We start from the raw sequence: 15,873 nt of genomic DNA, 5'->3' as shown, positions 1-15,873 counted from the left end.
AATATGATTTTATAATTACGCTAAGAATTAATTAAAAATTAATAATAATAAAAATAATTAACGCCCCTTCAATTGTTGTCGGTTCAAGAGAAGCCAATGTGTCAGCATTTTGTTCTAAAAGGTGTTCTGTAATGCAGTAGGAAATCTATGGAATACGAGTCTCTCACATTTAATATACTTAAATGCCAACCAATTGGTTCATGATTCGACCTCGTCACCTTGGATATAGAAGGTGAATACGGTACGTAAGCCAATTAAGCTATGCTGCCGGCCGGATAAAAATAATGTATATATCAAAGTATGTTATATAGCAATCACCATCACGTTTTATTTAGTTCAACCTTTTTTAAAATGATGATGCAATTGTTGATTAGGCAAATTTTCTAAGTTTATAGAGCAATTATCAGCAAAAACATTATTTTTATTTATTTATTATCGTCTTGTTTTCTATGCCGTGGCTCAGGCTATAGAGCCTGCTAGAAAAACTCACTGGATGACGGACTTCGTGGTAAGGAATGCTACACTTGATAAATATGGTTGACGCCGTGTTTATAAAACTATCTCCGAATTTTTCCAAGATAATCATCCTCTGCTAAGACCACAATGCTATTTCTGACGTTTTATATGACAAAAAAAAACACGTGACTTCCATGCTTATTTTAAAGGCGCCATAATGCTGTATTTAAGATACTATTCATTAATACACCTCATTCCCCCGAAACAATGACACTAATGCTGTGTGTTTAGCGATCATTTAATTGTTGGTAAGTTTAACAGGCGCAGTTTTGCCGGAATATTGCCCTGAAAAGATGTCATTTTAAGTGCCAGCGAATCTCTCGACACGGGTATCTCGCATTTAAGAACTCTTTCATGCCAACCGACAACGCTGGGACTCGACTCCGCACATTTGAGCATACAAGGTATAATCTCGGGCCAGCAATCACCTGTCAACAGCGCGCAGGATCTTCAAACTGTGATTGGTGGGCTCAAGACCGAGCCTTACATTCAAACCAATGTAGCGGCGGGAGGCGCCCGAAGTTATACCACAGTCTAATATATATATATTCGACCGTGGTTATACCTCGCAGCTGTTCTCCTTAAAAAGATAGACGTGAAAATTAAGTGTGACAAAAGTAGTGGAATTGACAGGTAAACAGAATTAACACTCAACACAATGACTCGCTGGAAACATACAATATTCCATACAATATTTAGAAGTTTTTTCACTTGAAGTAATCTGACTTTCTCAGGTGTAATATTCTCTCTCTCTCCCCCCCCCCCCCCTCAGAATTGTCTATATCAATCAGCTCAACATCCTTCACCCTCTCTCTAGTGACGTAGTACAGAGACTGAGTAATGCGAATAAATACAGTGGGAGTGAATTTTCTGAAGTTCAAACATATTTTCTTTTCTTTCAAATATCTACTGGGGAGTGAATTTAGGGTGAAAAATAACAACTAATTCATTTTCTAGACTGAAGAAATAACTACTGAAAATGCTGAAAATACAAGCCGCTGATTGAGGCCTGCCGCACGTCTCTATAATGATAAAGAATGAACGGAGGTTTTACTGAATTGAAATACCAGGTGAAATTCCGCTTTCATTTTCAAACAAAAACGACAGGATAGTACTACAATAATTGTTAGATCGCAAATGTGTCAGTGTAACAGGTTTATTTGAAATTGTGAATTAACGTATATTATTTTTAGGGACCAAGATTGATTTTACTGTGAATCTTCGATTAAGAAAATCACAGCACACTTAGAAATGTGCATTATTCTGTTTATACATGTATGTGTGTGTTCAGTCTTCAGCCCTAAGGCTGGTTGTATCCTCAACAGCTCTGCCATCAGCTGTCATAGATGGCCTAGGCATTACTGAAGAGGCGTACTAGGGAAACGAGGACTGAAGTAGTTTCCCGTTGCTTTCCTCACTGAGCCAGAAGTTGCTATTACATATCAGTCTGCCAAGCCCACTGAAATGCATGCACCAAACGACCCTATGAGCATCGTTTTCACACCATTCATAGCAGGGACTGGCTGCATAAGGAATGGCATTACTAGCATCGCTCATACCTCAGTCACTTCCATATTGTCATAGCCTAGGATAAGACAGAGACAGATCAATGAAAGTAACAAAATTGCTCTAGCCCATACCAGAAGACATGGTGCACAGTAAACACTAGGTCCTGCCAGCAAAGGCATGTGTTTATACATACAATTTTTAATTTACTCAAGAATCTACTTCCTCTCGCAAAACCTGAGCTAGCACCTGTCACTGGTGAGGCAGGAATAAAGAGCTGATCAATATCGTGTTGAAATATTTTAGCAGTGTTATGGATGTAAAATTTTAAAAAAATTCAAAGAGACGCGCCATGTAAGAACTAATTATAGAGAGAAGTCCAGGGATTTATAGAGCAAGAAAAAAAAAGGGTTCGAAAACGTGTCATAAGGTGACGTGAATGTTGAAGTAATTATCTATCATCGTATGACAGAAGCAATTCACCTCCCGCTGCGGAGCACAAAGGATTAGTTTAATTTATCCATTCTAGTGCCGCGTGAAGACGCAATGAAAACAAAGCAAACAAGCTGGAAGAAGAATTTGCTTTACGTCGCACCGACACAGATAGGTCTTATGGTGACGATGGGATAGGAAAAGCTTAAGAGTGGGAAGGAAGCAGCCGTGGCCTTAAGGTACAGCCCCAGCATTTGCCTGGTGTGAGAATGGTAAACCACGGAAAACCATTTTCAGAGCTGCAGACAGTGGGGTTCGAGCCCACTATCTCCCGAATGCAACCTCACAGCTGCGCGTCCCTAACCGCACGGCCAACTCGTCCGGTCAAACAAGATGGAAGAGGAATATTAGCTCATGGCTTAATATTCGAGCCGACAGTGCTATCGGTTCTATATCATATAGTGGAACAAGCCACAAATATGCATTATCAGGTAATAATAATAATAATAATAATAATAATAATAATAATAATAATAATAATAATAATTTACAATTTGTTTTACGTCCCACAGACACAGAGAGGTCTCATGGCGACGATGAGCTAGAAGTGGGAACGAAGTGGCCGTGGGCTTAATTAAGGTACAGCCTCAGCATTTGCCTGGTGTGAAAATGGGAAATCATGAAAAACCACCTTCAGGGCTGCCGACACTGAGGTAAGAGCCAGTAACTCCCGCACGCAAGCTCTCAGTTGCGCGACTCTAACCGCATTGCCAACTCGTTCGGTATTATTATTATTATTATTATTATTATTATTATCATCACTATGTGGCTGGAGAGAGGGAAAGAATAGGCAGGGCCAAACACTCGACAAAGCACACTCAGTAAATTTTAAATTTAGAATTATTTTCAAAGATTTTTTGGTAATATTTTCAAAGCAACAACAATAATAATTTAACGAACAGATACAATCTTTAACAAGAAGACGATATTTACAATATCATATGTTTGACCAGGGAGAAAAAACTCTCAATTTATAATTCACGACTTCGAAAATCTACGCCGGAACAAGACGGTAGTTTTAGGAATACATTCATCTTTGGTTAAAGCGGGAGAACAATGACGCTTTAGCCTTTACGAATAAAGCCACCCTTCAGAGAGCAAATTGAGCCTTACTTTGTTTATACACAAGGAAGAAGCCAGAGCTTCCAAAACAAATTTGTGATGAGGGAAATCAAACTCCCAGCATTAAATAATTACATGTCGGAGGGTCTCGAAGCCAGAATTACAGTTCCAAATGTCAATGGTCGAAAGGCCCAAGAATTCACCTTAGGTACCTCTAATTACACTCCACATCAGAACACCTCCTATTATACTTAAAAGCTAATCAGCTTTTACACCCTCTACACTTACACACACAAATAGCGGCTCGATAGGTCCAGAAAACAAAGCAGCCGACGCTCATACTAGAAGGCCAAGAAATGGAAAAACAAAAGTCAATTGAAAGGCTGAGAAAATAATTAAAGTGCACGATGACTTAGATATTAGGCCCCTTTAAACATCATCATCATCATCATCATCATCATCACCACCATCATCAAAATAATGAAATGGGATGCTGAACACCTCAAGCAATCCCATGACATGACTTGTTATAAAACCTGGTAGGCCAGAAGGCCCGGTGACACAGAGGATAAGCCATGCTACAATAAGACCATAAAGAAGTTTAAGTCCGAAACACTGGATAGAAATTTAGAGTAGGAAAACTTAGTCACCAGAATAAGAGAAACGAGGGTACACAGTTGTACGTCCTTAAATGTACATAGTATCCAAGAGGGTAATACACCTTGACCCGTAGACGGACTTGAAACCTACATGATACAACCTAACTGAAAATAATGGTAATAATCAGTTTGAAGTTAAATGAAAAGTAGTGTTATAATCAATTGCTTAAAAATAGCAGGGTGGCTGGGAACAGTTAACCCTAAACGTACAATGACCTTACGTATGCACTGCAGAGATATATCGATCGTTCTATTTCAAAAATTACATAAAACACTTTATACCGAAAATTACAGAATGGCAGCACGGACAGAATTTCACATTCTACAAACCTGTTTTACTAACACGAAAAATATATGGATATATCAAAACATTAAGGTTTTAGCACTTCTGTGTCGTTCACAGGATGGAACTGGAAGCTAATCTATTACACAGCGTCATTCAGCCGTCCCTTCCAATGTAGTTTTATGCAACCCAGAATATTCATTCCGTCTTGAAGACATCTGCCCTGCCGGTATGCTCAGACAACACAACCGGATATCTTGGTATTTACCGCCTCACCATGATAGGACGCCGTTTGTATTAAACACTGCATTCTAGATCATATGAACCTGACACGCCGCGAAACACTAAATTGATATTATGACCGCAGTAAACCTAATACTTGCTATAAGCTGCCTAGTATGCCGCACGGAACCGTACTGCAGTTAATAAAGGCATGGCGGAGCGGGCTTGCATGTCAGGTGGGAGGTTAGAGTCCGGGGCGAAGATTACAAATTTTCGAAATATTTGTTTAATATATACCGCACGCAATGTAAGTTCAATACCCGCTTTCATGCAAACTGTGTGTGAATGAATGTCTTCGTAGCCATAAGAAGGGCCGATTAGTTAGCAGGCCGGACACATACAGACCAGAAATAATAGGAACACAACTGCCCTGACAATGTTTTATCGCAGCAAATGCTCGATGTGATAACTGTTTTGGTTTATGCACATTCGGGCCCGGTGTCCAATATATCGTCTTGCACGCTGAATCATTCCAGGTGTAATTACTCGGCAGGCGTCCGTGATGAGTTGCTGGAGCTGGTCGGGGTTTTCTGGCGCTTGAGTGTAAACGACGTTCTTCATCTATCCCCACAAGAGAAGTCTAACGGCTTTGAATCCGGTGATTTGGCGGGCCAAGAAACAGGGCCTCCTCGTCCTATCCATTTCTCTGGCAGTTTCTCGTTCAAATGGTTATGAACGGGCAAAGTCGAATGTGGTGGAGCTCCATCCTGTTGCAACCACATCGTCAAACCATCGTGCAAGGGCACATCCTCCAACAGCAGTGGGAGTTCCTGACGCAGAAAGTGCAAGTAGCGAGGGCCCGTCCAATGGCGCTCAAGGAAATAAGGCCCAATCAGGCGATCCCCCAAGATTCCACACCAAACAATCACTCCTCATCGTACTTGATGGGCCGCCTGTCTCACCCAGTGAGGATTGTCCGGACTCCAATAGTGCATGTTATGGCGATTGACGTTCCTATTATTGTGGAAGCGCGATTCGTCCGATAACAAGATATGCTATAAGAATTCTGCATCATTGTCCAGCCTGTCCAACAGCCACCGACAGAACTCCATTCGAGCTTCGAAATCCCGCCCATGGAGTTCTGGTTAGCTCAAGATGGTATGGGTGAAATTTATGTTCATGCAGTATTCGCCAGACGGACGGCTGGCTGGTGTTAACCTATCGTGCAATCGCCCTTTTACTGATGTGTGGATTATTACGATCTGCCTCCAGAACGGCCTCTTCTGTTTCACCCGATGTAACGGGCCTAACGCGGACTGGTGGCTGCCTGGAAACCACGCCTGTTGTCCTTAGGCGTTTTTCAACACGGCGGAATGTCGTAGCAGCCCGGTGTCGTCTGTCGGGATATCGTTGCTGGTATAGACGCAGTGCCTCGCACACGTTTTGTCTTGCTTCCCCATAAATGAGGAGTATATCAACGTATGCCGAATAACAGCACAGATTACAGTACAATCAGGCCCTAACCAGCAGAGTATGCGCAGGGCACAAGATGAATAACTGCATCATTATACTGTTTGGATGTGATAAACGTGGGCCTGTGTTTACGTATTCAAACATCATACCGATGCAGAAATATCTGAACGATGCAGAATTCGAACCGCCGCTGGCACATCCCGTCGATTGGTAGGCGAACGCCTAATCACGTACGCTACGGTACATTGTTGGAAACGTGCTGGTAATACGACGAGAGTAGAGTACATACACCATCCGGTTCGGTGTTTAAAACGTTAATTACTGCACTGTTATCTAGTTTTATGCATTGATTCCCCTCTTCGTTACACCCGGTCACGAGGCACGACACATTAACACAGTTACATGGTAAAAGGACGTTGCTTCGTGCATGATTTCAAGGCGTCATGTTTTGCGAATGGATGATATAACATTTCGCTAGGGTACAGAATCGTGTGCAAAATGTGCTCACTGAACATTAGTACAATATAGTATGCCTGCAGGGAAATAGCACCCCTATAACCATGTGCCCGTTAGTTGGGCTGCAGCAAACGATATTGGAAGGGGCTGCTAAATCACACTGAATACTATGAAATCTTGATCATCTATATACTATTAATATTATCCTTCAGGTCCGCCTACGTAGCGTAACGATTAGCACCATGAGCTGCCGTCCTCGGGGCCCGGATTCGATTCCCGGTACTGCCAGAAATTTAAAAATGGCAAGAGGGCTGGTACGTGGTTGAAATGGTCAGCGTACTGGCCTTCGGTTCGATTCCCGACCGGGCCGGGGATTTTAACCTTCATTGATTAATTCCAATGGCTCGGGTCCCCAACATCACTGAAACTCACATACCACACATAACACTATCCTCCACCACATAAACACGCAGTTACCGACACATGGCAGATGCCGCCCACCCTCATCGGAGGTTCTGCCTTACAAGGGCTGCACGAAATTCTTCAAATAATCTTTCATTAGCACAAACGAGGAAACTGTCGGATTTCTGTTCAGAATCATTCACATTATTGGTGCTGTGGACAGCCTATTTAACGCGTGCAGTGATGTACTGATGTCTGAATTGGTCGTCCTACCAACGCTCATGCAGTCGAAGCCTTCGATACACCGCTTCTTATTAAGACACCGCCTACCTACGAAGATTGGCGATCCAACTGATAATGATTATTCACGAAACAGCGGCTCACATGATTTGAACAGAAATTTGTCCATGCCTCCTTCACTTTTCCCTCGATGAGTTAGAGAAGTTCAGATTGTTCACCTCTCATAATGAACCCGATGTACCACAGCTTTCTCTCCTTGATCCATCATGTTCCATTTAAAACTGCCGCAACCAACTACTATTTCTACGTATGAAAATAGTAACTTACGGCAGAATGACTGTTAGCCTTAAATTTATGATGTATTAATTGATCTTTCTACCAAGTGCCATTGCAATCAAACTGGCCCATCCCGAAGTTCCCCTGTTAATGTCGAGGTAACACACGGTGGTAGCCTTTACATTCCATTCCTTCACGAGCCTTTATAGATTATACTGGACTGGTTTTGCTTCTTTAGCTTTGCTAAATGGGCCTTTAGCATAACAATAAATCTACTAACACGACTCTCTTCATCCCACAATCTTGAACATGAGACACGAATGCATGCCCTACTACGCTGCGCAGCTGCTCGGTCATTTCCGTATCTATTCTGCTTAGCTGGGTTTGAAGTAGAATAAGTCTATATGTGTTATTAACAGCATTGAATGAATGTTGTTATTTTCATGTTAATACTTTGACTTCCTCTCAGTAAGAAGACAGTCCTTATACTGTATTATACGAACTTCAAATTTACCAGCCACGGAGCTGCATTGCAAACAGACGTATTCCTTACCGTGGGAGAGAAATACTGACAGGAATATTTTGCTACATTTTTGTCAGAGACAATTTCATCAGAAATATATCTTCATTCGGGTGATCACATAAACGGTACTGTAAATAAAGGGTACAGATTCTCTGCACATGGTTATGAGGGTGTTTAGGGGTTGTAGTAAGGATGTAGGGGAGAGGGCAAATAAGTCTCTGGTAGGACCCCAAATAGAGTATGGTTCCAGTGTATGGTACTCTCACCAGGATTTCTGGATTCGAGAACTGGAAAAAATCCAAGGAAAAGCAACTCTATTTGTTCTGCGCGATTTCCGACAAAAGAGTTGCGTTACGGAAATATAGCAAAGTTTGGGCTGTGAAGACTTGGGAGAAAGGAGACGAGCTGCTTGACTAAGTGGACGTCCCCAGCTGTCAGTGGAGAGATGGCGTGGAATGACATTAGTAGACGAATAAGTTTAAGTGGTGTTTTTAAAAATAGGAAAGACCACAATATGAAGATAAAGTTGGAATTCGAGAGGACAAATTGGGGCAAACATTCGTTTATGGGAAGAGGAATTAGGGACTGGAATAATTTACCAAGGGAAATGTTCAATGTTTTTCAACACGACGGAATGTCGTAGCAGCCCAGTGTCGTCTGTCGGGATACGACAATTTCTCTGCAATCATCTAAGAAAAGGCTAGGAAAACAACAGACAGGAAATCTGCCACCTGGGCGACTGCCCTAAATGGACGTCAGTGGTGATTGATTGACTGACTGATTGATTGATTGATTGATTGATTGATTGATTGATTGATTGATTGATTGATTGATTGATTGATTGATTGAGAAATTCTTCTTTGGTAGATAAAGTCTAGTTTCAAGATTACTTCGCAACCAAAAATGTATTACTGCTAAACGAGAAAGGAATGACATTGACTCTAAAGGGCAGGGAGGAGTGAGGAACATCAGCTCCCATCCAATAACAGCTTCTGCTCGTTACTGACCCACCCAGAACTATGGTCACGAGGTAGCTCCAGTCTTTGCACAACACTGACTTTCTCTTCCTGGACGAATGTTCATACGAATCAATTACTAGTCAACAGAGAGACAAAAGAAAAAATCGCTGTTTCTATGCAAGTAACAATCTTCAGGAAGACGTTTGTAGATGAGGACAACAACAATACACTATATTCAAGTAAAATCGTGTACAGGCTGAAGTTTGTGCTCAAAACAGTTGTACGTTTGAGCTGCAGGGTTCATATGCTACAAGAGTGATAACAAATATTAAAACTGAGAATAATAATTGTACAGTGAGGTACATCTCAACTCCGCACATTTAAAAGAAGCGCCTTAGCGAACACTATCTATCGAACAAACCTTGAGACTGCTAACGCATAAAGTTGGGACAATGATCAGAAGATGTCACTACTGAATAACTGAATAATATGTTATTTTAAAGTTTTCTAAACTGACTGGATTTCTTTTTTTGTTGTTGTTGTTGTGTACATCAAGATGTTTGAACTTTTCTCCATAGATGTCTCTACTATAAAAACTGAGGTCATGCACTCTGGTACAAAGTGGAATAATTAATGATTTGAAGACGTTTTGTGGTTATATGTTTTCGCAACTAAGTTGACTTTCACTTATTTTGATACTTCAAGGTTAGCAACACTTCGTTCTCATCCCGCCAGCTTTGGAGTCTGGCCAATAACAAATTTTCTGTAATTATTTTTCAGCCAAACGTAGGCTTCTTGTAGCTTCTTGTTTAACCAATAAAATGAGAGGGTGTGTCCGGATTTATTCCAGAGCCTTCTCGAACCCTCCTTTCGGGTATAAAAGCTGAGGCTTTTTCAAGCTACCTTGCCTTATTGATCGTCGAATTTCTGAGTGAGTCTGTTTAGACAGGAGACGGGGTGCCTCATTCTTCGGCAGGCAAAACATCAGCCCAGGTCATGGCCACCAGTTTTATATCTCTGTAGCTATCTCCGCAAACTTACCCGAGGGTAAGGTTCTAATTTCTAACTATTTAACCATTCGTTTCTTAAAAATGTAAACTACTTCTTGCTAATGTAAAATTTCATAAAGACTTAAACTGTAAATTCGGGGATAGAGAGTGTGTTACCCTCTCGAGTTCCCCTTCAATTTGTCTTTAGGTAACTACGATTTTGTAACTGTTTTTCTTCCTGTAAAGCATTAATTAACTTTTCTTTCTAGGGTCACCTCAGTAGTGTGGCATTAGCCTCTGCATCATCGAGCCACAAGCCCACGGAGGGTTTTAAAACTTGGTTTTCAAGGAGCGCAAGTTTACGCCTCCATAAATTTTGAGTCTGGGCCAGTAATCTGTTCTTCTTTTTCACGAAGGCCCATTCGTATGGGTACTAGATACCCCTGTGTAAAGGTATTGTAAATTGTAGGTTGTGCCTAGAGAGGCCAGAAATTGTAAGGTTTTGTGTAATGTTGCCTTGAGTAGGCTGTAAGGAATTGGGAGCACAGCCTCTTTGGTTGAATTTAAAGAGCATGTAAGCTCTTTTCTGATATTGGTGTAGTACTGAGTGGGGCCTTTAGATGGTCATATTTGTAACCTCTGGAGCAAAGTGCTCTTGAACTGTGTCTAGAGAGATATCTCTCCTGATCTAACCAAACGCAACATTTGCGACGTTGTAAACTTTTAAATTGAAACTGGAAGCTCAAAACTTGTAATTTCCAACCTTTGGGTTCCTATTCTTGTTTGCTATTTTGTACCTGACATTTTGTCCCTTCACATAGTGAAAAATTTTGTTAAGTTTGAGATCTGAAAAGAAATATAACCTTTATTTTAAAGTTTTAAATTAATCTTTGATATCGTAGATAGACCCATTCAAGCCCACACCTTCTTTCACCACTCTGCGTTCCGCTGATAACCCCGGAACAATAATAATAATAATAATAATAATAATAATAATAATAATAATAATGGAAAGCGGAAAATTAATTTATTTTGGCCTTATTATACTCTATATCCATTAATTTTAATTACTCCGTTTTTTTCCTGCTAAAATACGCTAACGATTTTGGAAATGAACAATAAATTCGATTAAAATATAGATTTGCATTGTATGAGCTCGTTTCTCTTTATATTCCTATTACGAGGAGTATACGTGATTTTACTTTCCAATTTTAACCGCGTATGGTTTATTCCTGTGGCTCTGTGGCTGGGTGTTTACTGTCCCTAACATTCCTGCAACCACGCACCACGTACTACATTTCCCTTCAGTACAATAAACACGAAGTTTGCTGACCACGGCCCACCCTCATTGCTGTGTGTTTGTCTTACAAGACCTGCACCAGGTCATAATAGCTACACAATTTATTATTATTATTATTATTATTATTATTATTATTATTATTATTATTATTATCATCGTAGTTGATTGTTTTAATCATCAGGCCACAGACTGATTTGATACAGCTTCCATGCCACCCTATCCTGAACTAACCTTTTCATTTCTATGTAACTGCTGCATCCTACATCTGCTCTAATCTGCTTGTCATATTCATATCTTGGTCTACCCCTACCGTTCTCACCGCCTACACTTCCTTCAAAAACCAACTGAACAATTCCTGGGTGTCTTAAGATGTGCCCTATTATTCTATCCCTTCTTCTCGTTACATTTAACTAAATCGAATCTCCTCTCACCAATTCGATTCAGTATCTCATCATTCGAGATTCGATCTATCCATCTCACCTTCAGCATTCTTCTGCAATACCGCATTTCAAAAGCTTCTATTCTCTTTTTTTCTGAGCTAGTTATCGTCCATATTTCACTTCACACGAAAATCTTCAAAAACATCTTTCTAATTCCTATATCAATGTTTGAAGTGAGCAAATTTATTTTCTTAAGAAAGCTCTTCCTTGCTTGTGCTAGTCTGCATTGTATGTCCTCCTTAATTCTGCCATCGTTAGTTAATTTACTATCCAAGTAACAATATTCACCTACTTCCTTTAAGACTTAATTTCCTAATCTAATATTACCTGCATCACTTGCCTTCGTTCGACTGCACTCCATTACTTTTGTTTTGGACTTACTTATTTTCATATTGTGCTCCTTGCCCAAGACTTCGTCCATACTATTCTGCAACTTCTCGAGATCTTCTGCAGTCTTAGATAAAATAATATCATCGGCAAATCTCAAGGTTTTGATTTTCTCTCCTTGGATTGTGATTCATTTTCCAAATTCCTCTTTGATTTCCTTTACTGTCTGTTCTATGTTAACAGTGAAAAGGAGGGGGGACAAACTGCAGTATTGCCTAACTCCTTTCTGGACTGCTGCTTCTTTTTCAAAGCCCACCACTGCAGACTGATTTTTATACAGATTGTAGACAATTCTTAGTTCTTGGTATCTGATTATCTGATCCCAATCACTCTAAGATCTGACGTAAAGTCAGGATTGCTTCACGTGTTCCTACATTTCTTCTGAAGCTAAACCGATCTCCCAACTCAGCTTCAACTTGTTTTTCCATTCTTCTGTAAATAATACGTGTTAAAATTTTGCGGGCTTGAGATACTAAACTAACGGTGCGGTAATTTTCACACTTGTCAGCACTTGCTTTCTTGGGAATAGGTATAACAACATTCTGCCGAAAATTGGATGGCACTTCTCCTGTCTCATACATCTTACACGCTAGATGGAATAACCTTGCCATGCTGGTTTCTCCTAAGGCAGTCAATAATTCAGAGTGAATGTTATCAATTCCAGGTGCCTTGTCTCTATTTAGGTCTCTCACAGCTCTGTTAACTTCTGACCTCAAAATTGAGTCTCCTATTTCATCAGCATCAACAGCCTCTTCTTGTTCCAGAACCAAATCATCTATGCCTTTACCTTGACACAACTGTTGGATATGTTCTTGCCATCTTTCTGCTTTGTCTTCTTTCCCTAGAAGTGGCTTTTCATCTGAGCTCTTAATATCCATACACCTAGATTTCCTTTCTACAAAGGTTTCCTTGGTTTTCCTGTATGCAGCATCTACCTTTCCTACGACAATACAATCTTCAACAACCTTGCACTTCTCCTTCAGCCATTCTTCCTCAGCTATCTTGCACTTTCTAACCACTTCATTCTTCAATCGCCTGTATTCTTTTCTGCCGTCTTCATTTCTAGCATTCTTGTGTTTTCGTCGTACATCAATCTGGTCTAGTATCTCCTGAGTTATCCACTGATACTTAGTTGATCTTTTCTTCCTTCCTAACATTTTTTCAGCAGCCATTTTTCATGACTGTCCATTCTTACACTACAGTGTTTTCTTCAGCCTTTTCATTTAGTCCTTATGCAACATGTTCCTTGAACCAATCCCTCCCACTCTTTTCTTTCAACTTGTCTAGATTCCATCTGCTTGTATTCCTTCCTTTCTTCAATTTCTTCAACATCAGGTGGCATTTCATGACCAACAAGTTTGTGGTCAGAGTCCACGTCTGCTCCTGTGAAAGCTTTGCAATCCAACACCTTGTTTCTGAATCTCTGCCTAATCATAATGAAGTCTATCCGATACGTTCCAGTGTCTTCAGGTCTCATCCACGTATACAGGCGTCGTTATTATTATTATTATTATTATTATTATTATTATTATTATTATTATTATTATTATTATTACTATTACAAATGTGCTAAATGTATGTTCTGAACATGAACACCTGAAGTTCAAACTTTATATTAAATGGTCTACCAATCATAACTAGGACTATCACTGAAAAAAAAAATAGCATTTACTTGAATCGAAATTAAAATCAGCCGAGCGAAATGGTTTCCTCGACAATGCACTGACATCAAATAAAATATTCTTACATTTTCTCTTACTTGCACCACCGTCCGCATTCTTTGTTGCAGAATTCCTATTCAAAGTGCTGCTTTGTATATGAAATAAACGTTCTTGGCATATAATACGGGTGTAGTCTAACAAGTTGTAGGCTACGAAATGTGAATTTTGGGACAGAAGTGAAGCTTCTGACAGCCTCTGTTGCTCAGGCGACAGTTCACCGGCCTCTCACCGCTGGGTTGCGTGGTTCAAATCCCGGTCACTCCATGTAAGATTTTTACTGGACAAAGCGAGGGCAGGACAGGATTTCTCCGGGTACTCCGCTTTTTCTTGTCATCCTTCATCCAAGCAACACACTCTAATATCAGTCCATATGTTAGACATTATTCATCGTCCCAGAGGAGTGCGGTAGGCTTCGGCAACCGGCTGAATTCCTATCCTCGCTGCTAGATGGAGGCTTCATTCATTCCATTCCTGACCCGGCTAAGTGAATGGAAACAGGCTGCGGATTTTCATTTTAAAGTGAAGATTACACTCCTAGATCGTTAGTTCTCACGAAACGTGGCCCAACGATCAGCGATAAGTTCGTCTCTCACGTACTACAGTAGACTACTCTTGTTGACAAGACGAGCACGTGAAGCCAGCAATATGTTGCTATACAGTTCCCTGCAACCGCGACTACCGTGGTCTTCTTAAGAAGGGGAAGGTGAGATTACTCGCAATTTCCTTCCTTCTACCAAGCTTCTGTCATTCTTCTTCATTTTCTTTCGATAGGACAACACCGACGTTCATTCCGTACGCAAAGAGTGGAGCAGACACCATTTGGGGACGTGTTCCATGATACGGCTCTTCCCTTCCCTTCAGACGCTGGCTAAAAAGCCCACCTGGGAGTAGCGTCAGGGGCTTCCTTCTCACCCTCTGCATCGATAAATGAGCATTTCTATAACAGAACAAACAATGTTTCTTCCCTTTCCCAGACGAGCTTGGATCACCACAACTTCTCCAATGATTCCATGTTGAACCTTAACAACGTAGACAGACTCCTTGAAACAGCAGCTAGGCGGAATGAATTTGACAGCAGTTAATGAATTTAGATAACGGAATATACCAGTTTTATTACAATATTTAATGCCTTCTCGGGTAGAAAGCAGCAGAATGGAGATAATCACAGCCAGTTTTAAACCATGGAATAGTCCAGTCAATTTGCAAGCATAGCTGGGTGAACGAATGAGTGTTACGTTTACAATGTTCTTAATTCCTTTACGAGGTTCAATTTCATCGCTTGTTTGAGAGAGTCTACAGATAATACAATTATTATTATTAACAGATACATCACAATCGGAAAATATCCCGTTGGAAATGATCACTTACAGTAGTATGATAATGAAGTAAACTTTAAAAATAGCTTAACATTACAACTCCGTCATATACAAATTCACACGTACCTTCAGTATTTCAAAACTTTTAGACTATTATTTTACCGCTGTGAATACAACACGTTCATGTACAAATTCACGCTTACCTTAAATAATTCAGATAGCTTAATACTACGATTTACAGTGGATTGAGCGTTACATTACAATATGACACCATCACTGCCATACATTTAAACTTCGGTTCTTTGGTAACTTATTGTCTTAACGTGTAAATGTCCCGTCATAAAAATAAAGGATTATGTTCATTTAAGTTATGATCGAAAAAAGTAGCCCTAGCATAAAGTTCCAACCAGTTAAACCTGGCTAAATTTATCGGATAACAGCGATTTAACTACCTAATCCAGAAGGGCTAACTAAATGAATTGCGGACTCATACTAATAGTCAGGCGTACCTATCTTACATCATGTTTATTAGAGGTATATTCGACACTACAGACATACTCTTTCGGAAATGCGTTTCCTCCAAGCTGGGCTTGGTCTTATCCGCGGGTGAGGTGAGTTCAGTAAATCCGTCTAGAAATGCGACAATGGATA

General features: G+C 40.4%; 1 protein-coding gene across 1 annotated transcript in view; it reads right to left on the bottom strand.

Annotated features, from left to right (window-relative positions):
• The window catches only part of PlexA (plexin A), a 731,624-nt gene that overhangs the window by 280,669 nt on the left and 435,082 nt on the right, over nucleotides 1–15,873 (bottom strand). The gene's annotated exons all lie outside the window — the stretch shown is intronic.

The sequence above is a fragment of the Anabrus simplex genome, chromosome 2 (genome assembly GCF_040414725.1).
Source record: "Anabrus simplex isolate iqAnaSimp1 chromosome 2, ASM4041472v1, whole genome shotgun sequence".
Classification (NCBI taxonomy): Eukaryota; Metazoa; Arthropoda; class Insecta; order Orthoptera; family Tettigoniidae; genus Anabrus; species Anabrus simplex.
Note: the sequence above shows the minus strand (reverse complement) of the source record. Positions and strands in the feature narration are given on the sequence as shown.